The following is a 25,173-nucleotide window of genomic DNA, read 5'->3' as shown; positions in this document are numbered from 1 at the left end:
AAACAAGGAAGTCCAGTTGCCCCTTTAAAAAGCACCTTTGGGACTATCATTCAAAATCCAAACAGATGATAGGATTGATGAGGCGGGGATTCAATTTCTATGGATCTGTTTGGTTCTATTCGCATATGGAAAATTGTAATTTGGAATGTAAGTGACACACATTTTAAGTAGCAAGAATTAGTGAATGAAGTAAAAGTAAGAATTTTGTGTTTGTGTGTGTGTGCAACTAAAAAAAAGGAGAAGGATGTGATACATCTGAATTAAGATGGTTTGATCTTATAGAGTGGGGTTGATGAATGCATGCAGAGAAGCAAAGGTGTAGGTTTAATTATGAACAAGGGGGCTTAAACATATGTCAGAAGGTTGTGAATTGGTGTCATCTAGATTGTTGTTAGTGCCTATAAAAGTAGAAAATCGTAGGTTGGTGATAATTGCATGTTACGCTCCACTGAATGGTGATAATGAAAGAACGAGAAATGAGTCTAGGGAAAAAAACTATGCAATATTCTGAATGAATGTGATCCAGGAGGCAAAAAAATATATGTTTTGCCAGGTGACATGAATGGATTGGTGGAAATGAGATGAGAAAAATATAGGAAAAATGATTGGGCCATTCAGAGGCAGAAGAATAAATGCTTAGAAAATGGTCTGCTTCGAATACATCTATTCATATGCATGCATGGAAAGGGAATGAATATGAATTTAAAAGCATGATTGATTTGATTGTTTGTGATGAAAGATTAAAAACATTATGGAAGGATATAAAATTGATGAAAAATTTGAAAGTGGGACAGATCATTATTTGGTAATGTTAAGAGCAGTTTTTCAGGGAGCTATGAACACAGGCAAAAACAAAAGTAATAAAGAAGCAAACAAAAAGAAAAGACGAAAAGAAAGTAAATCCCTGTTCAAAAAAAATATATTAGGAGATAAATTAATCCTCCAATGATGTAAGAAAAGAGGATTTGGAAGTTGCTTGAGGTGGCGTGAAAAATATAATATTATCTGCTACTGAAATGTAGAGAGTTATACTAATGGAAAACATTTGAAAAATGCTTGATATAATGATGAAGTGAAAGAGGCCATGGATGCGGTAAAATGCATATAAAAGTAATTGCTGTGAGATATTAGGATGACCAAAAGATATATAGTATAAATTTAAAAAAGGATAGGTAAAAAGAATATATTCAGAGAGAAATGAAGAGTTAACTAGAAGCAGCAGGGAAAATGCAGAACACTTTTAATGAGAAAAGTGTTTTGTAAACAGGTTGAAATTGCTAAACACAGCATAGCAGAGGAAATGGAATTACGAATAAAAGTGATGAAAATGTTTAGGATAAAACTGAATTGAGTTTGCTAAAAGAAGCATTTTAGATATTTATAGGCATCACATTACAAGACAGTGATATATCACAGAGTGGATTTTAAATAAATGATACATAGTGTCCAAGATAAAACTCATAGCAAAGAAGCTGTAAATAGTGGTAGATCTGAGTAGGGGGTAGAATTAAGAAAGTGGCTAGCTTAGAATTTCTGCAGGACACCTGACTCTTAAGGTAAAAGTAAAGGTTCCCATTGCACATATGTGCTTAGTCATTCTCGACTCTAGGAGGTAGTGCTCATCTCTGTTTCAAAGCTGAAGAGCCAGCACTATCCAAAGACATCTCCATGATCATGTGGCCGGCATGACTAAATGCCAAAGGCGCACAGAACTCTGTTACCTTCCCACCAAAGGTGGTTCCTATTTTTCTACTTGCATTTTTACGTGCTTTTGAACTGCTAGGTTGGCAGAAGCTGGAACAAGTAACAGGAGCTCACTCTCTTATGCGGTGCTAGGAACTTGAACCACCAAACTGCCAACCTTTCAGATCAACAAGCTCAACATCTTAGCCACTGAGCCACCGTGTCCCTCACCTGACTCTTACGCCACCCTAAATCCCCCAAGTCTTTATCTGGTTACTCTCATGAGAGTGCTGTCAGTCTGGTAAGATTCTTGTAAATAGGCAAGTAGCAATGAAGAAACTTCTCTGATCAACTCACAGTGTCAGTCTGGTTCCTTGCATCTGACATGAATACATTATATTGAAAAATGTTTAGGTTGGAGGAATGGATGGTGCAACTGGACAAATATTAAAATGTAGTTTGCTTATGGAGTGACTATATAACTTTCAACACCTGGGTGAAGACTGCATCTGCCCCTCATGATTGCACAAAAGTATTTTTTGTTCATAAAGGGACATCAAGGGAGACAGGGTAACAGTGAATAAAAAAACCTACAAGGGAATTGTTTATGTAATTATTTATTAAATTTTCCCGGTGGAAAAGAGGTTGCTAGAATTATTATTGAAGAAATATAAATAGTAATAGTGAGTAAAATTTTGGAGATGCTGTGCTGCTTTATCCAGGCTAGCAATTTGGCAGACCGTGTCATTTAAAAAATATTTGTATATGAAAACATGTATTGTAAATGCCTTCATTTAGAGAAAATGTGAATAGTTTGAATGATGGAATATTTTTCACAAATATGTAGTTGAAGGGTGAACTTAGACTGGGGTAATGTTTATTGCTTGGTGTTAATCTCTGCTTATCTTGGTGTTTATTGCTGACCAGAAGATGTTCTGGTCAGTTAGCTTTTGGATTGTCTCTTTTAAATGGGAGAACACCCCTTCAAGAATAGGTATTGGAGAATACCCATTCAAAGGGATGAATGGAGAATACTCATTCAAAACTCATGTTTACAGTAGGTTGTATGCTTAAAATACAATTAGGAGTGTAATAATGTGGCTTTTATTCACCCAAGTTAATCTCTTGGACCTGACAGCTCTGGGTTTCACCTCATCTGTTCTTCCACATGATAATTAATATTTAAGTGACGAACATTTTGCATTTTCATGACAATCCCTAAAGGGCTAGAAGCAATTAAAAGACACACACACAGAGAGAGAGCAAGCATAGAAAAGGCAACGTAGATCCTCTGTCTAAAAAAAAAAAAAGAATAATATTGATAAACTTCATCTTGAGTCAGTTCCAATCTTTGGGCATTCTTAAATGCTGCATAAATTGCACATTCATGCATTCCTCATACCGAATATTTAAGATACTTAATAACCAAACAGACTTCACAGAATTGAAACAGATTATCACAGAATTGTTTCATTAGACATTTTTAGGACTTTGGGTGATAAAAATGATGATCTTCAAGAGACATGGACATATTGTCTTTCCAGATGTGAACACTTCCAACAACATAACTTATTTGTAAAAGCCCATTTGTTTCTTATCAGAAATAATATTTCCTCTTGCGAGGAATGGCAGCCAATCAAACCTTCTATTCTGCTCATACAGAAAACCGAATGCTTTATTTTCTCTAATCAGGACCTAACGATAAGTGCTTAGATGCTTGTATGTGATCTTTTCAAGTGAATATGTTTAATTCATTTTGACAATGCCAAATCTATTAATATTGCTAGGGAGAATGCTAGCAGCTCAGCACAATTGAAAACTAATAAGCAGTATAAATAAGGTTGTACAGCACTATGAAGTTTTTCCCTTTCTCGCTAGGCCACTAATATTAGGGAAATCAAAGCAAAGCAATAGAATGTGGCAAATCCCGAGGACAATTTATTTCCAAAGCTAATTTAGTTCATAGAAACAAGGGAAATAATAAAAGTGTTGCTAATGTCTACCAATATATTTTTCATGAGTGAGCATTCAACTGTTTAATCTTCTCATGTGTAGTCTGAAATGGGAGTTCTCTGTCCCAGAATTATTAGATAATAACATCTGCAACACCCATATCTTAAAGCATTTTTAAAGTACATTGTTTTAAAGCAGTGTTTCTCAACCTTGGCCACTTGAAGATGTCCGGACTTCAACTCCCAGAATTCCCCAGCCAGCATTCGCTGGCTGGGGAATTCTGGGAGCTGAAGTCCGGACATCTTCAAGTGGCCAAGGTTGAGAAACACTGTTTTAAAGTAATGACTCTGTCAGACAACTCCAGTCTGTTGAGTCATGAAGAGCCCAGAGAAATTGTAAGACTGAACAACAAGTTTCCTTCAAGCTGAGCCCAGTTTCTAGTGATTGGACCCATGCATATATCTTTTTTGACAAAAACATGGATGATTTTTTCCCCCTCGTTGTAGTCTGTAATTGGTCGTCTCCCATCCAACCAAGCTCAAATCTGCTTAGCTTTCCAGCTGAGAAAAATATAGAAACATACAGTATGTATGTGTTATGTTGCTGGTAATTTGATTGCAAAGATGTTGTCCCCATTCGAGGAGACATCTTCAGTGTTCTTTGGGTCAATTGAAAGCGCACTGATGATGTCTCCTCAAATGGTGATGAAACGTTTGCGACCAAATTGCCAAGGGCAGAGCTCAAACCAACAACATAACGACCCACTTGAGCTACTAATATTCAAAGACATTTCATATGTATGTGACTCTCTTCTTATCTTTCGCTAACTCTGGTTCCTGTAACTTTTAACAAGGCAAAATGGTATATCGTGGGCAGTGGTGGGTTTCAAAATTGTTCGAACCTACTCTGTGGGTGTGGCCTCCTTTGTGGGAGTGGCTTGTCACCCATGTGACCGGATGGGAGTGGCTTGCCGCCCATGTGACCGGATATGAAGATGCCGACGACACTTGTCAGAACCACCTTAAATTACCTCACAAACAGCACTGGCATGCATAAGAATGTGATGTAAACTTGTTTTTTAAAAGGCATCTTTGGTTTGCGTTAAAACAACTTCAACACACGCAATGTTCTGATTGCACCACAAACGCAGTAGTCATCCTTTATCTTTCACAGAGGCACTGAGTTTTATAAATATGAGCATGATAGTGTAGAATAATCATATCCAAGGACCAGTGGTGGGTTTCAAAAAGTTTTGGAACCTCTTCTGTAGGTGTGGCCTGCTTTCCGGGTCCACTGGTGGAACCTCTTCTAACCCGTTCAGTAGATTTGATGAACTGGTTCTATCAAATAGGTGCGAACTGGTAGGAACCCACCTCTGATCGTGGGGCAACGTTTTTTGAACCCAGTTAGCCAAATGGATTAATTTATAGAATGCGTCCAAAATTTGAGGCCATTGACACCCATGGAATTAAAATTAGACAAATTTTATAAAACATTTTGTGACATTGACATTATCATAAAACAATTTATACCAGGGGTGGACTGCTATGGTTCACCCGAACCTGGGCAAAACTTATGGCCAGTTCGGAGAACCTCCAAATCCCCACCCACCACACCATGCCCCTGCTACCCCATGACGCCCCTCCCATGAGTCTCCACATGGCCCATTTTGGATGCAAGGTAAAAAGCATGGAGGCTTGGGGAGGGGGGGGGGAAATGGGCCTCCCGGAAGGCCTCCGGAGCCCAGGGATGCAGTTTTTGCCCTCCCAGAGGCTCGAGTAAAGCCTCTGGAGCCTGGTGAAGGCAAAAACTCCCCCCCTCCCATGGTGCAGGAGGCTGACTAGGTCACATCCACCATGGCCACACCCACCCGGCAACCGAGCAGAGAACCTATTGCTGAAATTTTGGAAACTCACCTGTTTATAACATATTACCAAAAAACCACAAAACATTACTTGGGCAGTTCTACACCAGCTATTTTCAGGAGACATATATACCATATTTTTCGGAGTATAAGACACACCGGAGTATAAGATGTACCAAGAGGCAAATTTTAAAAAAAGTTTTTGCACTCTGCAAACCTCCCAAAAACGGTCTGTTTTTCGCAAAAATGGGCCCGTGTTTTTTTCCAAATAAGGGCATAAATAGCCCTTAGCAAGCTTGTAGAGTGTTCCTGGGGGTGGGGGAAAAATGAGCAAAAAATGGCCTGTTTTTCATGAAAATAGGCCCGTTTTTCATTAAAAAAAAAAAAGGGCATGGATAGCCTTATGGAGGCTTATAGAGTGCTCCTGGGGGGTGGGGGAAATGGCCCATTTTTTGCTCATTTCTGCCCTCCCCAGCCCCCAGGAGCTCTCTGAAAGCTTCTATAAGGATATGCACGGCCATTTTGGTGAAGGGGATGGGGTTTTGGGTGGCAAAAAAATGCTGTATTCAGTGTATAAGATGCACCTCTTATACACCGAAAAATATGGTGCATCTCGAAATGTCCTCCTGAATTTTCCAGAACTTTTCAAGTTCATTAGAAGGTCTGCCATTGGTGAAGACATTGAGGAATCCAATAAGAAAAGGCTGTAAAAGCACTGTGAAGTAGTATATAAGTCTAAATGCTATTGCTATTTGTGGAACAAAATGCTTTGATTGGTGGTCTAACCAGATAGAACATATGAGCCAGGCAGGGGTGGGATTCTACCGGTTCAGACTGGTTTGGGCGAACCGGTAGCTCCAACTATCAGCTGGGAGCGAACCAGTTCCCTCCAACTTTCAGCTTGGCCTGCCCCTGCGCTATACTCACCTATATTCCCTCTTTTGAAGCCCAGCTGATAGGCATGGCAGAGTGGATTGTCGTGCCTCAGCTGTTTTCCTGTGAATTGTGCATGTGTGCACAGCGCGTGCCAGGCACACCAGGTGCAAAGCACCCACTCAGTGAACCGGTTGCTAAACAGGTAGGATCCCACCCCTGAACCCGGGGATGCCAGAAAAAACAGTGATATTTTCCATAAGAAAATATAGTTCAGGTATAGCATAAAAGGCTTTGAAACCTCATTTATTTCAATGGGAAATCAATGTACTTGGCTGTTACCCAGAAATCTTCATAGACTGGGTTTGATAGCATTCCTTCGATATGTCTGATCCAGTGGTGGGTTCCTACTGGTTCGGACTGATTCAGCTGAACCATTAGTGATTTGGCGGTCTGGGTTGCTGAAACCAGCAGGGAGCCAGGCCAGCCACGCCCCTGAGCTTGTTCTCCAGGTGGCGCCATAGGTGCCGCCATCTTTTCGGTTCTGCGCATGCACAGAACAATTTTAATTGCACTGCGCATGCGCGTGTGGTGTGCACATGAGCGAACCAGCCCACTGGAACCCACCCCTGGTCTGATCTTGCAAGTTTTACAATGCTTATGGCATGTGGTTTTCTGTGTTTCTCACCAATATCAATAGTTAACTGAAAACAATAGGGCTGAAAATGTTATCTGGGCTTTGCCAAGCAATTTAAGGAGGCATAACCCCCCCCCCCCCCCCCCCGCACCCTGTGCTTGGCAAATTTCCCTGAAAATGCTTTAGAAGTTCTGTTGCTGTGACTGATTCATTTGTCTAACAACATTCATTTTGTCTAACCAGGGGAAAAAATGCTCCAGTTTTATTCCTTGCCGTTCTTTTGACTGCCGTTTCTTTTTTTGACTTGAATTATTCTTTCTCAGATGACCCACAGACACAGAGATAAGAAAAAAAAATCAGCTTCTTTGTCAAGCAACAACTGCCATTGTCCCAGTGGTGACATCTGGAGTGGTGCAGAATTCCAAGCCACTGCCCCTAATGGGTCATTAAAATTCAGATGCCTGCATTGTGTACTCTGAAGAAACTGCAGCTGAAAATACCCCGTCTTTAAGACTACAGTACATTTGGTACTGCAAAGTGCTTTCTAATGACTTTATGCTTCTCCAGTGCAGGCTCACTTCCTTTGCTAACTGAAAAGAAGGGTGGGGAAAGGCTGTTGTTGGCACCACAGCTGCGCTGGTATTTTGAGGAAAATTAAAAGTGCCGCTGTGGTTAAAATACTGTGTTGTCAGCATTCGCTTCTCCAATATCTGATGTCACACACAAACTCACACGCATAGTCCATTGTACGTTTTGTTTGTGTATAAGACTTGCTCGGTTTCCTTTGGGGAGGGGTCAATGCAGAATTTATCAGGAGCCTCTGAATTCCATGGATTTTCTTAATGCCTTAAATCCCTTGTTTTATTCAGGCTTTGAAATTGTGCTAACCCTACAAAGTGGTTTTTTAAAAAATCTCTCTCTCCCCTTTCCCTCCCTCTATCTCTGTGTGTCTCTGCCTGTCTGCCTGTCTGTCTGTCACTCTCTCTCTCTCTCCCCTCCCTCCCTCCCTCCGTCTCTCTCTGTGTGTCTTTGCCTGCCTGCCTGTCTGTCTGTCACTCTCTCTCTCTCCCCTCCCTCCCTCCCTCTGTCTCTCTCTGTGTGTCTCTACCTGCCTGCCTGCCTATCTGCCTGCCTGCCTGCCTCTCTCTCTCTCCCCCCTCCCTCCATCTCTCTCTGTGTGTCTCTGCCTGCCTGTCTACCTGCCTGCCTGCTTGCCTGCCTTTCTCTCTCTCCCCTCCCTCCCTCCATCTCTCTCTCTGTGTCTCTGCCTGCCTGCCTGCCTGCCTGCCTGCCTCTCTCTCTCTCTCTCTCTCACACACACACACACACACACACACACACACACAATTTCAAAGCCTGAATAAAACAAGGGATTTAAAACATTAAGAAAATCCATGGAATTCAGCGTCTCATGACTCTATACATTTACTGAGTCGCTACGTCTGTTTTTCTCTGATACGTTCTACTTTTCACACCATACATTTCAGCCTTGCAGGGGTTTTGAAATATTTAAAAACATCCCAGCTTCTCAGTTCAAGGACAAAGTAGGAACTACCAGTTGCAATTTCAGATATTTACCGCTTGCTTGTTTTCTTGCAGAGGTTTCATTGCCCAAGCTAGGTAACATCAGGGGTGGGCAATGAGACTGGTGGTTCGGACGATCCTCTAGTTCAGTGTTTCTCAACCTTGGGAACTTGAAGATGTCCGGACTTCAACTCCCAGAATTCCCCAGCCAGCATTCGCTGGCTGGGGAATTCTGGGAGTTGAAGTCCGGACATCTTCAAGTTCCCAAGGTTGAGAAACACTACTCTAGTTAGGATTCTGCCCAGTTCAACAAAACCCCCAAATGCCAACCCTGGCTGGCCACACCCATCCACCCTGCCCCTCCCACCCAACCCCTCCCAGAAGTCTCCACACGGCCTGTTCATCATGCCAGGTAAGTTCAGGGCCTGCGAGGAGGGTCGGGGAGGGGGGAAATGTGCCTTCCAGAGGTTCCAGAAGTCTGAAAATGGGCCCGTTTCCGGCCTCTGGAGATTCTCCGGAGCCCAGGGGAAGCAGTTTTCCCCCTCCCAGAAGCTCAAGGAAAGTCTCCGGAGCCAGAGGAGGGTGAAAAAGCCCCCCTCCCATGGTGCAGGAGGCTGACTAGGCTACAGCCACCATCGCCACAGCCACCATCGCCACAGCCACCATCGCCACAGCCACCATGCCCATGCCCACCCAGCAACAGGGCAACGAACCCGTTGCTGCAATTTTGGAAGCCCTCCCCTGGGTAACGTCATTAGTGCTAGTGTTAGTGACTAACGCTGATGATGTTACCTAGTTAGGTAATGAAACAAATGTAAGATAACAAGCAAGCTCAGAGAGCACCAATGTCAACCTTGAGCTACAGATATTCTCCTTTATTGCGTCAAACCTGCAGCTGAAGCCCTCTTAGTGACTGGCATCACATGAGGATCCAGACAGAAGTCTCTTGCTGCAAACTCTCTTCCTTCTCCTATAATCCACCCCATTCTTATCATCTGCAGACATTCAGGGAATTCAAGCCAAAATTAGCCAGGCTCAGGGATCATTAGTGAACAATATTCTTTGAGCTTACGCACTTCCTTTACATGTTCTTGCTGGACTGTTTCTGGTTGAAACAGCTGGAATCCATCTTTCTTGCTCCCTTTCCACACTACTTAATAAGAAAAGCTAGAGGGAAAGCAAAGTGCTAACAATGTACAAGTAGCCCCAAACTTGTATGAACTGGCCTCTTGTGGGCACTTTTTTGTGGCCTTCCCGGTATTTTGCATTGAGTGTAGAATGTTTCTGGTTTTTTATATGGTTGTTTCTAGGCAAGGAGGCAGGCTGGTCCCTGAAAATTTGATTCCCCTGTCTGGCAGACCTGAATTCAATGGCAAACATTGCAAAAGTTGGTTCTTACCAGAGGTGGTATTCAGCCGCTTCGGACCGGTTCACCAGAACCGATAGCAGAAATCACAGCTGGGCCTGCCCACCCACCCCAGCTCTATGCTGTCCTATTAGGGCACATTTTTGAGGCAAGGCGCATGCACGGAAGGTGCATGCATAAGCAAAGTGCATGCGCAGAAGGCTGGGCGCAGGTGCAGAAGGGGCAGAGCACAGGAGAATGCATGCGAGGTGAGCGGATGTGCATGCATGGTGCGAACCGGTGGTAACAAAATGTGAATAGAAGTCTAGACTCTATCCTGTTCCACAGTGCTTCACAGCACACTCTGAGTGGTTTATCATGTCAGCATATTGCCCTGATCATCTGGATCCTCATTTTACTGAACTTGGAAGGATGGAAGGCTGAGTAACCTTGAACTGGTCAGGATCAAACTCCTGGCAGTGGGCAAAATTAGCCTGCAATACTGCACCTAACCATTGCACCATCACGATCAGAAAAGGTTGGCAATTTGGTGGTTCGAATGTCTTATTTATTTATTTATTTATTTATTTATTTATTTATTAAATTTTGTATGCCACCCACTCTCAAAGAGACTCAGGGCGGCTTACAATAAAAGGGAAGGGAATGCCGCATAACGGAGTGAGCTCCCATTACTTGTCCCAGCTTCTGCCAACCTAGCAGTTCGAAAGCATGTAAAATTGCAAGTAGAAAAATAGGGACCACTTTTGGTGGGAAGGTAACAGCATTCCGTATGCCTTCAGCATTTAGTCATGCCGGCCACATGACCATGGAGACATCTTTGGACAGTGCTGGCTTTTCAGCTTTGAAACAGAGATGAGCACCGCCCCTTAGAGTCCAGTGACGTGCGGTGAGGTTTATGGCTGGTGAGGCAGCAATTATTTTAGACTTGTGGACTTCAACTCCTAGAATTCCACAGCCAGGCGTGCTCAGTTCCGATTTAAAGTGACAGCATTTGTTTTTCTCCTTTGCTAAATAAGTTTCCTTCTTTCTTTTTCTTCTCCCTTCCCCTCCTTCCTCACTCTCTTCCTCCCTCCCCCCTCTCTCAAACACACAATCACACACACAAAGTTGCACCAGGAGGATGAAGTTTGAATTCACACATACCTTTTCCAGCTGTTTCAGAGAGGATTTCAACTCTGCTCTTGCCTGCCATCATGAAAAGAAAAAAAATGTAAAATGAAAAAGGCAAGAGCTGAGGTCAGGCTGAGCTAGTTGCTGCCAGAGTCACCGTGGATGACTCTGCTTAACTGTTTAAAAAAGCCTCTAAAAAGTGCCCTCTACAGGAGGAGGCAGGAGAACGACTAATTCTACGTCAGGAATTTTTCGGCTTTTAACCCTTGCTTAACTCTGCTCGAGTGATCATAAAAAGTCAGACTAGATGAGGCACATCGTTCTCTTGCCACCTCCTGTAGAGGGCGCTTTTTTAGAGGCTTTTTTAAACAGTTAAGCACTAAGCAGAGTCATCCACGGTGACTCTGGCAGCAACTAGCTCAGCCTGACCTCACCTCTTGCCTTTTTCCTTTTACACTTTTTTTCTTTTCATGATGACAGTGGTGAGGCTCTGCCTCCCCTGCCTCCCCTGACTGCACGTCCCTGCTAGAGTCAGATATGACTAGCACATATGTGCAAGGAGAACCTTTACATTTACTTTTATAGATGTCCCTGAGACTGAATAAATGTGACCCTTGGAAAGTAGTAAGGTAATTACGGTTAAATATTCAAGGGGAAGAAAATACCTTGTATGGATAAATTATTGTACTTATAATTATCAGTTCATCTATCAACCAATAAAAATGGTTGAGGATGCTACCCATTTCGACTTGCCAAAGACTTAAAAACACAAGTTCAGCTGGAGACATTTTATTGCTTAAAACAAAAAATTCCTGTAGTTGAGTTGGCCCTACTCAGACCATAGAAATAGAAGCCGCAGAAAGTAAGTGGAGGAGGAGGAAAAGATACTAGAAGAACACACCTCCGCATTACTGCAATGAGCCATGAATTCAAAACTGTTAATTTCCTCTGTTATCAAGCTCGTAAGAATTATGAATGATTATCAGTCCCTTTGGAACATAGATTTTATTGTTGATTACAGCTGGAAAGGAAGCTTTAACATGGTCTGTAAACAAAACCATCTGGGCTGCATGAACATTTGCATTAAATTAACATGGGGCTGGAGAATAGATGGGATTCTTCTCCCATTGGAATAGCACCTGGTATCTCCGTTTTACCAAAAGAAACTGTTCAGAGCATGAGTTTCCTCATGTTTATTTTTCACGCATCTCATAAACACAGTGACAAATATTCTCTCTTTTTCGATGAAATAGTATATCTCCTGCTTTGTAAGGCCCTAAAAAGCTTAAAGGCATTACTTTGAGAAGTTCTTTATCAGTATTTCTTTACTATTATTGTACTGCTTTTTCTCATCTCTAAGTCTCTTCTTCTCTTTATGTTCTTATAACGAAAGGACTTTTGCAGACAATCTTCTCTTGAAGAAGGCAATTATTTTCATTGTCGAAGTTTGTGTGCCCTTTTCCCAAAACAAGACAATCCATATAGTGTGCCAGAGACACTAAATCAGAATAAATTATGGTAAATAAAAGAATAATTTATTGCTCAGGATAATTGATTCTGTTTGAAACAGAATGAACTGTTGCACTGATTCACTTGCGTGCTTTTATAAAACTGGGGTAGTGAAAAGAAAAGGAAGACATTCGAAGGCTTTAGTGGAACAGGCCATAGACAAAATTTAAATGAGAAAGTGCCTTCTTGAACAATAACCCAAATTCCTTGCCTAGCAACTTACTGTGCAAACATGAAATGTAACGTTCATTTCATTTGAAAACTTCTTTTTCATCATACCTCAATAATGCTTTCTCCATCTGACAGGTTTAGAAAAGCTATAATGGTGGGATATATGAGACTGAAAATTCAAATTGTGCATATGTTTCGTGTAAAAGAGATTTTTTTCTCCTTGCGCATATTATCTGCACAATTTGCTCACCTATGCATTCACGTATTTCAGGCTTAAAATTTTACGGCAGTGGTTCAGCCGGCTCTACCAATTCGCATGACTCAATGAAAGTATCATTGTTATTTTGACCACTTCAACCATTTCTTCTCCTCGTGTAGTAAACAGATCATGAGATGGACAAATGTAAAACAGTTCGAAGAAGTAACTCATATGGCAGTGATGGTGAACCTTTTCAGCACCGAGTGCTGAAAAGGGAGTGTGTAAACTCATCGAGGCTGCAACCAAGAAGAGGATCTGCCCAGGGGGTGTGCACAGACCAGAAAATGAACTTCCGGTTTACAGCATGCACATGCGCCAGTCAGTTAGTCTTCCGGTTACTGGCGTACGTGCGCATGCGATGATCAGCTGGCCATTGCACATGCTCACGCCAGAAAACTGAAGATCAGCTCTTACAGTTTCCGGCACTACCGCACTTGCGAAGGCCAGTTGATCATTGTGCGCGCATGCGCTTCAGAAACCCAGAAGAGGAACAGTTGATGCCGCATGTACCAGGTGAGTTGGCTCTGTATACCACTTTGTGTCAGGGCTCCAAATAGCATCCAAAAGTAAATCAGAGTCCAAGGCAAAGGATTCCTCAAAGTTCCAATTTATTAAGAGAGCCATGTTGGCACATCTGGGAAAACCCGAGGGTTTTCTTTTGGATCTCTGGCCTGCCACTTTGAGGACGTGTGCCATAGGTTCACCATCACGGTCATATGGGGTCCTTTCTATGGGCTTTTTATCTCCAGTTGTTGTATTTTTCACATGCAAAAGAGATCCCTGTCTTCTTTTCTGAAGGTGGAACAGGATTCATCTGTTCATGGTTTTGGTTTTGTTATTCCTTTTTGCAGTAAGTAATGTAACATTTACCTGGAAGAATGTTCACTTCCAAGAAATATTTGGCAATTCTTTTACACACAATGCAATTACCATATTTTTGGACTATATATTTGGACTGGATTATAAGACGCACCATGATTTTGAAGAGGTAATTTTTTTTAAAAAAGTTTTTGCACTCTGCAGGCCTCATTTTTTTCAAAAACAAATGGCATCCAGAGGGTTTGAGAAACTTCTGGAGTGCTCCTGAGGGCTGGGGGGGGGCAAAAATGAGCAAAAACGGCCCATTTTCTTCTCGTTTGTGCCCTCCCCAGCCCTCAGGAGCAGTTTGCAAGCCTCCCAAACCCTCTGCACGTCCATTTTTGCAAAGGGGGCAAGATTTCAGTAGGCCAAAAATGCTGTATTCAGTATATAAGACACCGAGATTTTCACCCCCTTTTTTGAGGGGAAAAGTCTTATACTCCAAAAATATGGTAAATGTGATAATAAATGTCAAGGTGTCTCATTTTCATCTGACTTTCATTCTTTGCCTCTTTCATTCTTTGCACATTCTTTTTGTGGGAAGAAAAAAAATAGTCTAGCTTACCAAAACAGCACCGTAGGAGATGGAATAAGAATGAAAGTCAAAATAGGCAAAAAAAATAGTAAGACAATACTTATCCACTCTAGATGAATTCAGATCACCAGGACCAGATGGATTACATCCCAGGGTTCTAATGGAGCTGGTAGACCTGATCTCGGAACCACTGAACTTATTCTTTCAAAGCTCCTGTAGCATGGAGAACTACCAGAGTACTGGAAAAGGGTTGATATGGTTCCAATCTCCAAGAAGGGGAAAAAAGTGGATCCACAAACCTGCAGACAAATCAGCCTGACATCAATACCTGGGAAGATCCTGGAAAAGATAATCAAACAGCACATTTGTGAGCACTTCGAGACAATGAGTAGAAGCCAGCATGGGTTTTCCAAAAATAGATGATGCCAGGCAAATCTTATTGCCTTTGACAAAGTGACTAAATTAGAGATTCAAGATAATGCTGTAAACATAGTATACAGTATTTGGAGTTCAGCAAGGCATTTGACAAAGTAGACCACAGCCTACATCTTGGTAAAATAGAATATTGTGGGATAGACAGTGCCACCACCAGATGGATTCCCAAATGGCAGCTGCACTCAGTCCTCAATGGAACTGCATCTGCATGGAAGGAAGCATGCAGTGGGATACCTCAAGGTTCTGCTTAGGCCCACTACTCTTATACAATAATACAATAGCAGAGTTGGAAGGGACCTTGGAGGTCTTCTAGCCAGGGCCGGATTTTCCTATAGGCTAACTAGGCTTCAGCCTAGGGCCTCAAGATCAAGAGGGGCCTACATTCAAATTGTTAGCAAAATTAAAATTACACTATTCTAAAAACAGTGAACACTAAAACACTGAACCGAAAATAAGGAGAAATTCTACGCATATGACTAATAAACAAACATAAAAATGTATTGGTGAAGATCGTTCCAGCGCCGCGGCAGTTGGGGAGCCCGCCCACGTTCCCGGCACCCTGTCGACGCGGAGCCCACCAGCGGCCAGGCAGGTGAGGGCGAGGGGACCGAGCCGGGCAGCTGAGCGCAGCAGGGGAGGCGGCTGGCCTCGCTGCCTTTGCCGCAGAGCAGAGCCGCCCTCTGTCGGGAGGCCAGCTATATATATTGATATATATTGATATATATCACAGTAATGATGTATTTTATTGTCTCTCATGTAATTTACAAACTTAAAAATGGGAGGTGAAAGGGCCTCATAAGTGGAATAGCCTAGGGCCTCTTTTCATCTAAATCCAGCCCTGCTTCTAGCCCAACCTCCTGCCTAGGCAGGAAACCCTATACTGTTTCAGACAAATGTCTAACCAACATCTTCTTAAAGACTCCCAGTGTTGGGACATTCACAACTTCTGGAGGCAAGCTGTTCCACTGATTAATTGTTCTAACTGTCAGGAAATTTCTCCTCAGTTCTAAGTTGCTTCTCTCCTTGATTAGTTTCCACCCATTGCTTCTTGTTCTACCCTCAGGTGCCCTGGAGAATAGTTGGACTCCCTCTTCTTTGTGGCAACCTCTGAGATATTGGAAGACTGCTATCATGTCTCCCCTAGTCCTTCCTTTCATTAATCTAGACATGCCCAGTTCCTGCAACCATTCCTCATATGTTTTAGTCTCCAGTCCCCTAATCATCTTGTTGCTCTTCTCTGCACTCTTTCTAGAGTTTCCACATCTTTTCTACATTGTGACGACCAAAACTGAATGCAGTATTCCAAGAGTGGCATCTTTGTAAATGATCTAGATGTGGGGATTGAAGGGGAACTCATCAAAATTGCAGTTGATACCAAGCTGGGGGGAATTGTTAACACTTTAAGATTAGACGAGATGAGAAGAGATGAAATAACCTTTATTGTCACTTTTCTCCGTGAACACATTGGCACATATTAAAAAATGAAATTCTGATGCCTCCTCTCAAAATACACACACACAAATACACACACACACAAACACACACACACACACACATACAGAAGATGTTTCACTTCTCATCCAAGAAGCTTCTTCAGCTCTGACATGATAGTGGGGAATGAAAGGATTTATATTCCTTGCAGACTACAGGAACCATGACATAAAGAAAAACCCCAAGTGCTTCAACGACCCTCTAAAACAGTGTTTCTCAACCTTGGTGACTTTAAGTCCTGTGGACTTCAACTCCCAGAATCCCACAGCCAGCTGCGCTGGCTGTGGGATTCTGGGAGTTGAAGTCCACAGGACTTAAAGTCGCCAAGGTTGAGAAACACTGCTCTAAAAGGATGCAAATGACCAGCTGTCTGCAAGGAATATAAATCCATCCATTCCTCACTCCTGCTAGAGCTGAAGAAGCTTCTTGGATGAGAAGCGAAATGTTTTCAAAGAAAAACCATACAGTTCAGTTGCCTCCTGAAAAAGCACCTTTGGGACAACCATGACCTGGATGACTGAGAATCTCTACAAACTTTCAGCTTCCCTGAATATTTTTTTTAAAGAAAGTTTTTTATTTATTTTTGTTGCATAATAAAAATTCCTTTGTGAACGGAGTGTTGTGCGGATGCCCCCTTTAACATTTCCACAAAAAAATTAGTTCATTTTACATTGCATTTCCATTATTTCCAATTTTAGCCGTATTACTTTTCTTCTCATAATTTCCTATTTCTACTTTTTAACACATACAAACAGAATATTTTCCCTTTCTCTTTAAAAATAAACAATTTATCATTTCTTTTTCATCTATTCAATATAAGTCTTCGGATTACAAATTGTATATAATCAACATAACATAATTATTTTACACCTTTAAAGTTCTTAACATGATTCCCACACATTCTAGTTAAGACATATTTTACTTGGTTTACAATATTTCATTCTACTGACTCATATCATTCTACTAGTCTCTATTTCTGAATATTTCTCCTATTTGAAATATACTGGGTACCAGTGATGGGTTCCGGATCCTGGTGCAACCGGTACAGTGCAATGGGGCCCGGCGTCCACCATATGAATGCGTGAAGCACATGTGCACATGTGCACAGGATGCGCATGCGTCCTTACCCCCTGCAACACTCTGCAATGCCTCCGCAACACTCCAGCTGCTTGGCAGAGCATTGCGCAGGCGTCGTACGCTCTGTGCGCATGTGCGGAAGCGCCGAAGAGCTCAAATACAGGTAATGACGGCGGGCTGGTAGGCCCTCCGGAGTACTGTACCAGAATGGTAACCGGTGCTCCCACGAGGCACCGGTACGCCCATACCAGGGCATACTGCCTGCAACCCACCACTGCTGGGTACCAACTTGTACTGGAATGTGGGGATGACCTTGAGGGACAAAGGAAAGAGATACTGCCTAGGAAACACTTAGACAAGAGAAGGAGGTGGCCCCAAGGATCTACCGATCAAAGGAAAAAACTTAGGAAGGACTCACTCTTATTGATTAGACAGTTAAAAGTGGTGGTGGGAAACCTGAAATGTATACTTGTACGATTCTGTTAACACATCCGTACATTAAAGTAGAATTATCTCACCTAGTCTGTTTTCTGTCTGATGTATCCAGGGGGACTGGCAACTGTGCAAAAAGATGATAAAGCTCCTGCAAATAATGATTATAATAGACAACAACAAAAGTAATCCTAGGTAAAAAGCGAGAGGTATGATAGGCTAACATAACTCAGGAACATTCAGTGAAATGGCTCCTCCAGTTTCTTAGTGCATAGATACAGTAATATGAAGATTTTTCCAAAGGTTCCTAGTTTCATAAAACAACCAGTATTAAAGAAATGTGTTCTACAACTCTTCTTTCAAGGACATGGATTCCTTTGACTAGATTTGCCTTGACTGATCATTATTAGATGCCTGGGGTTTTGGGAGAAAGTTCAGGAAATGAAGACCACCGAATGCGCCTTAGAAAGTCATACAACCCACAGAGTCTTATTATTACCCCTTCAAGATATGTCAATAAGTCAAGGAACACATCTTGATTGATAAATCTAAAGAGGAAAGGTTACTCATTAAAATTCACTAGGCTTTGGATCAATTGGTTCTGCGTATTTAATCACTAGATGTTTTCTCCCAAAGATCATGGAATTTGATATGTTTAGTTTAATTAAAAGAAAGACTGGGTGACGTGATAGCAGTGTTCCAATATCTAAGGGGCTTCCACAAAGAAGAGGAGGTCAACCTATTCTCCAAAGCACCGGAAGGCAGGACAAGGAGCAAAGGATGGAAACTAATCAAGGAGAGAAGCGACTTAGAACTAAGGAGAAATTTCCTAACAATTAGAACAATTAATCAATGAAACAACTTGCCTCCAGAAGTTGTGGGCACTCCAACACCGGAGGTTCTTAAGAAGAGTGATGGAGTTGGGAAATGTGATTTTGGAATCACTGAGCAAAATCTTTCAGCGCTCCTGGAGAATGGGGAAACTGCCACACGACTGGAAAAGAGCCGATGTGATTCCCATTTTCAAGGGGAAATGGATCCAGGAAGATATCAACTACAGGTTGACATTGATACCTGTGAAAATTCCAGGAAAGATAATCATGATGCAAATTTGTGAGCACCTAGAAATGAACGAAGTCATTATTAGAAGCCAGCATAGGTTTGTTAGAAAAGGGTCTGTTTCTGTCTTTGATAAAGTGACTAAATTAGTGGATCAAGAAAATGGTGTGACTATAGTTCACCTAGAGTTCAGCAAGGTGTTTGACAAAGTAGACCACAGTCTACGTCTTCATAAGATAGAACAACGTGAGATGGACAGCACCACCATCTGATGGATTTTCAGTTGGCTGACTAATTGCACTCTCTATATAGTCCTTAATGGAACTCCATCCACACAAAGCGAATCATGCAGTGAAATACCTCTGTCTTGGGACCGGTGCTCTTCAACATCTTCATAAATGATCTAGGTAAGTTGATAGGATAAAATCTACTCATCCAAGCAGTTCAGATAGGGAAAGGGGCCAGAAGCTTGCCCACCCTAAGTATTGTCTTCTGATGGCAGCCCCTGACCTATGGATATCTCTGCCTCCTAAAGTTTGTCAGACTCTTAGTGTTCCCTAAGGCTTTTCCCTCAAGTGCCACAATAAGATTGGATAATTGCACACTAGAAGGTTGACCTCATGTTTGGATGTTTAATTTGTTTAGTTTTACAGTTTTAACAAAACTTTTTTTTTTTTTTTTTCAGAGATTTATTAATATTTGTAGGCCGCCCTTTTCCCTGAGGGGACTCAGGGCGGCTTTAACAAAACTTAATTTGTTGTTTTAAGCTTTTATTTGGAGCTGCCCAGAGTTGGTAAGACATAGGGAATAATAGATAATAGTAAATAAAAGTAAACAAGAATCCAGATCATCCAAGCAAGAAAGACTAAGATTTAGCATACTAATGAGGATAGGTTGCTTGGAGTTCATAAAGAGGCAAACCAGATCCCAATTAACACTAATGAGCGGGGTCTCTCTCTCTCTCTCTCTCTCTCTCTCCCTCCCTCCCTCCCTTCCTCTCTCCCCCCCTCACACACACACATCAGAAGACATAGATGCTGTTAAAATGATTATAATCTTATTCTATCCTGACCTATAAAGCAAAGACACTTTTTATCTTGCAGTTTAGGAACCTTAGAAGTTATCGGTCAATCCATACAGCAATAAAGAGCTTTCTATATTCTAGTCCAATGGTTTGCCAAACCATTAACATCATTTAAAAGAGAAAAAATAAGTCGAATTAAAATACCAAAAGCTATCTTAGTTAGCAAGTACAACATTGCTACAATGTCCATGTTGTTTCGTTACTACGAAATCCATGTTGTGTGACCTTCCCAACCCACTGAATGTATGCACCTTTTCTGCAGCCTGGAGCCCTTCAAGAAGCAGTAGAAGGAATAATTTCTCTACTGACATTTAGCAAGAACTAAAGGGAATTTGTTGTTTTAAAGTTCAGGCAGGCTTAATGCACTAGGCTGGTTTCCAAAATACAGATGATCCAACTTTTCCTATCCCAGTCAATCCACTCATCTCTGGCAGCACAAAATCCAAGTTGATCTTCAGGAGGACATTCCTTTAGTCTTTCAGATCCTGCCAAAAAGGAATAGAAAGTTGTCCCTTTAAGTATTGATGGACGTAGCCTCATATTTGAGCTCAACCTTTTCCAAAGAGTTAGTTGGAACCTTAGGCACCAAACTTTTGCACTTCCTAAATGAGAACTGGGCTCAATGAGTAATCAGAAAAATGTGATAAGGCGAAAGATTTATACGATCTGAAGAGAAACCAGAGTATAAGAAATTGACTCCAGCAGATCTTCAGTTGGTAACTGAGTAAGTTTGCTTTGGATTCCCAGGGCTCTCTCTAATTATTTTTGAGCAAGTTCCTTCAGAAGGGAACACATTCTCTCCTACCCGGAGTTAATTTAGATTCAGCAAGGAAACTGGAGGCTTAAAGGCTCCTCAAACTACCACATTATTGTCACATCTTGTCAGGGGTTGTATCGACTTTCCTCCACATTAGGTTCTTTCCAGATAAGACGGAAGTTAAAGTGTTTGAGTTACAGGGGAGAGGAAAGAACTCAAATTATCAACTCTGGGTTTAGCAAATAAAGGCTGAATTCTCTACTAAGACTGTATGCAGAGCAGCTGGATCAGAGCTACTACTCCAACAGGGCTTGTTTTAGGTTTCTGTAATCTCTGGAGAATGCCAGTTTGTTCTTCCTTTGAATGCTGTCTTAATACATTTTTCACTAAAAGATCATCAGAGTTGCTGAACTGAACCTCCCAACATTCCCAAGGAAGGATGGGGTGTTTCCCACTAATTCTTGGGAACATTGCAGGTGGAAGAAATGGGTATAAATCAAAGTCTCATGCCTTTCATTTTTTTTTCCATTCATCATCTTTCACTGTTAGAAGATAAAAGAAGCTATATGTCAGGAGTGTCAAACTTAAGGCCCGAGACCCAGATCTGGCCCGCAGGGTGCTTAGAACTGGCCCAGGGGCCACCCTGGTAATAGCAAAGGACTGGCTCGGGAGGGCCACACATAACCCTCCCGAGCTCCGTTTTCATTGGCAGGGGGTTGCAGGAGGCTGTTACAGCCAAAAACAAAGCTCGGAGCCCGTCTTTGTTGGCAGACTACTCGGTCCAACACAGGTGCCCTCCCCCTGACCCAAATGACATCATGCTGGCCAAACCCACCCTGGCCAGGCCCTCCCCCAGGTCAAACACGACCCTGATGCGGCCCTCAACGAAATCAAGTTTGACACTCCCGCTGTATGTAATTCAATTTTCCAACAACTGCCAAAGAAAACACTCTAACTTATTCCTTCCAGGAAATCACAATTTCTAAAATGGAAGAGTAGCACTTTGAATTTTGTTCCAAGTGTAGAAGAATGGATGGATACTACAGGTAGTCCTCAATGTACGTATGTACACAATTGGGACTGAAATTTCCACCACTAAGCAATGAAGTTATAAAGGGGAGCATCGCACGATGTATTGTTTCGTGGCTCCAACCCTACGGTTCTGGGGTGGCATCATTAACCAACAATGAGTTGTTAAGCAAAAACCTACTCCAAGTCTAGCCGTCCCAGGCTTGGTTCATCCCAGTCCTGAGCCTCAATAAGATAAGACACTGCTTTCAACTTCCACCACCCTTCTATGCTCTTTAGGTCACCAGAGCCATGCTCACATAGCTCTGGGGCTGCTTGCCAAGCTTCAGGAAGCTGCAGCTGCCTCAACCCAACCCAGCTGTAATGGTCCTCACCATCTTCCACTCTCAGATCCCTGCGACTTTGTGTTCCATCACCCTACCTGACCTCGACCATCCACTATGGACAAAGTATTCCTGGCCTATCTGCTGGGTGGGCAGGGCTGCACTTTGACTAGGAAAAAAAAATAGCAATAACACTTAGACTTATATACTGCTTCACAGGGTTCACTGACAAAACCGCGGTGAGTAAACCATGATGTCAAAATCGCACCCACAACAGCGCGCCGACAACAGTGCGTTAACAAAAGCGTGCCATCAACAAACAAAGCGAAAACAAGGTAATAACCCTAACCCTTACCTTAACCTAATTGCGCTGTTGTGGGCGCGAATTTGACGTCGCGGTTTTCTCGCCGCAGTTTTGTCCGCGCGCTTTTGTCGTGCGCGCATTTGTCATGCGCGCATTTGTCGGGTCACGCTTCACAGTGTTTTACAGCTCTCTCTAAGCAGTTTACAGAGTCAGCCTATTGCCCCCCAACAATCTGGGTCCTCATTTTACCCACCTCGGAAGGATGGAAGGCTGAGCCAACCTTGAGCCTGGTGAGATTCGAACTGCCAAATTGCAGAAGTAATTCTGCAATTTAATTCTGCTGCAGAAGTCAGCAGAAGTAGCCTGCAGTACTGCATTTTAACCGCTGCACCACCGCGGCGCAAAAGCCAAAAATAGCCTCAGATCTAAGTTTTGCAAACTGTTTAGAGAAGGCTGTGAAGTACTGTGAAGCGGTATAAAAGTCTAAGCACTATTGCTATTTGATATAGCAGAAGTAGGTACCGGTAGGCAGCAATCAGAAGCAAATTGTAATCATTGTGCAAATATAAGTGAAAATGTCTTTCCTTCTCATGAAAAAGTAAGCAGTAGAACAAAACTAACCGCTAATCCAGTGTTTCTTAACCTTGGTAACTTGAAGATGTCCGGACTTCAACTCCCAGAATTCCCCAGCCAGCGAATGCCAGCTGGGGAATTCTGGGAGTTGAAGTCTGGACATCTTCAAGGTGCCAAGGTTGAGAAACACTACGCTAATCCCTTTGTAAAAGTAAAAGTAACGCATGTAAAAGTGCAAGTAGAAAAAATAGGGACCACCTTTGGTGGGAAGGTAACTGTGCTCCCTTTGTCTTTGGTATTTAGTCATGCCGGTCACATGACCATGGAGACGTCTTCGGACAGCGCTGGCTCTTCGGCTTTGAAACAGAGATGACCACTGCCCCTTAGAGTCAGGAACAACTAGCACATATGTGCGAGGGGAACCTTTACCTTTACCTTAATCCCTTTGTGAAGAGAAATTGATTCACAAGTGGTGGCAAGCTCTCTGCCTACAAACTTCATTTGTGTGATCAAGAATCTAAATTTTCATTTTAGTACAGAGTATGTAGCGGACAGAGCATGGGAGAATCAATCCAAATTCCTCCCAATTCCGATTCAGTCAGCAGTTCCATTGGAAATGTGCCAATCATTTTAAACCAGTTTCAGAATTATGGGCATTTGTGTATTATTCTGTTCTGTCAAATTCTCTGTACATTATTTTTTGCTGCCACAAAATACATCTTTTCCTGTGGTGGGATTCAAATAATTTAACAACCGGTTCTCTTCCTTAATGACCAGCTGGGTAGGCGTGGCTCGGTGATCATGTGACTGTGTGGGTGTGGCCAACTCAACATCACTAAGGTCGATGGAAGCTTCGCCTTAGCTGTTGCAATGTCATAAGGGTTAACCGGAGAGGCAGTTTCTGTAAGCAGGGCAATAAAGATTAGGCTAGAAACAACACCAGAATGTTTCCTTCCTGTCTTCCTTACAGGATTAACCATGTAAAGTGGAAAGAAATAAAAGGAGATTTCTTCCAACAACAACAGTTCTCCGAACTGCTTAGAAAGTTAACAACCGGTTCTCCCGAATAGGTGCGAACCGGCTGAATCCCACCACTGATCTTTTCCCAATAAATACTGTGGTATAGAACTTTCTGAAGAAACACAATTTTATCCGTAATGTGCATGGAACTTTCTGAATAAATGCAACTATTCATAATGTGTGAGTGTATGTAATTTTCTTAATTATATCTTTTTAGCAACCAAATAATACATAAATGTACATTTTCCTCAAATATATGCTGCTGTGTGCTGAACACTAGACTTGAGAATGGTTTTAAACAATGCATTACCGCCACCTCTGCACTGACAGGCCTGTATTGATGAATTAATCCATTTCACTAAAACAAATCTATAGTGGATACCCTTCACATTTGTTATTCAAACAACTGAATTTTAAAAAAAGAATTACATTCTCTAGCTACAGAATTTATACATGATGTTTCAGCATATTTCTCTCTCAATTTACACTTCTTTTAGCTGTACAGGTAGTCCTCAATTTATGACCATAATTTTTGTTGCTAAGTGAAACATTTTTAAAGGGAGTTTTCCTGATTTTATGTCTTTTCTTGCCACGATCGTTAAGTGAATCACTGCAGTTGGTAAATTAGGTTGTTAAGTGAAACTGGTTTTTCCATTGACTTTGCTTGTCAGAAACACATGACCCTTGGACAATGCAACCGTCATAAATATGAGTCAGTTGCCAAGCGTACAAATTTTGATCATGTGACTATTGGAAAAAATAATATTTAGGAAAAAGAAGAAAGGGAGAAGAATAAAAAATAGCACAATTTCCAGAAGTTGGAGTCTTAGTGGAGAACCAATTAAATATGAGCTAAATATGTGCGGTGGCAGCCAAGAAAGCCAATGCAATCCTAAATTGCATTAACAGAGGGATACAATCAAAATCAAGTGAGGTACCACTTTATAAAGCCTTAGTAAGACCACATCTAGAATACTGCATCCAGCTTTGTCACCACACTATAAAACAGATGTTGAGGCTCTAAAGAGAGTGCAGAGAAGAGCAACAAAGATGATTAGGTGAGTGAAGGCTAAAACATAGGAAGAACAGTTGCAGGAACTGGGCATGGCTAGTCTAGTGAAGAGAAGGACCAGGGGAGATATGATAGCAGTGTTCTAATATTTGAGGGGCTGCCACAGAGAGGAGAGAGGTCAAGCTATTTTCCAAAGCACCCCAAGGCCAGGCAAGGAATAATGGATGGAAACTGA

Source organism: Thamnophis elegans, chromosome 7 (assembly GCF_009769535.1).
Source record: "Thamnophis elegans isolate rThaEle1 chromosome 7, rThaEle1.pri, whole genome shotgun sequence".
Taxonomy (NCBI): Eukaryota; Metazoa; Chordata; class Lepidosauria; order Squamata; family Colubridae; genus Thamnophis; species Thamnophis elegans.
This window is presented reverse-complemented; position numbering follows the sequence as displayed.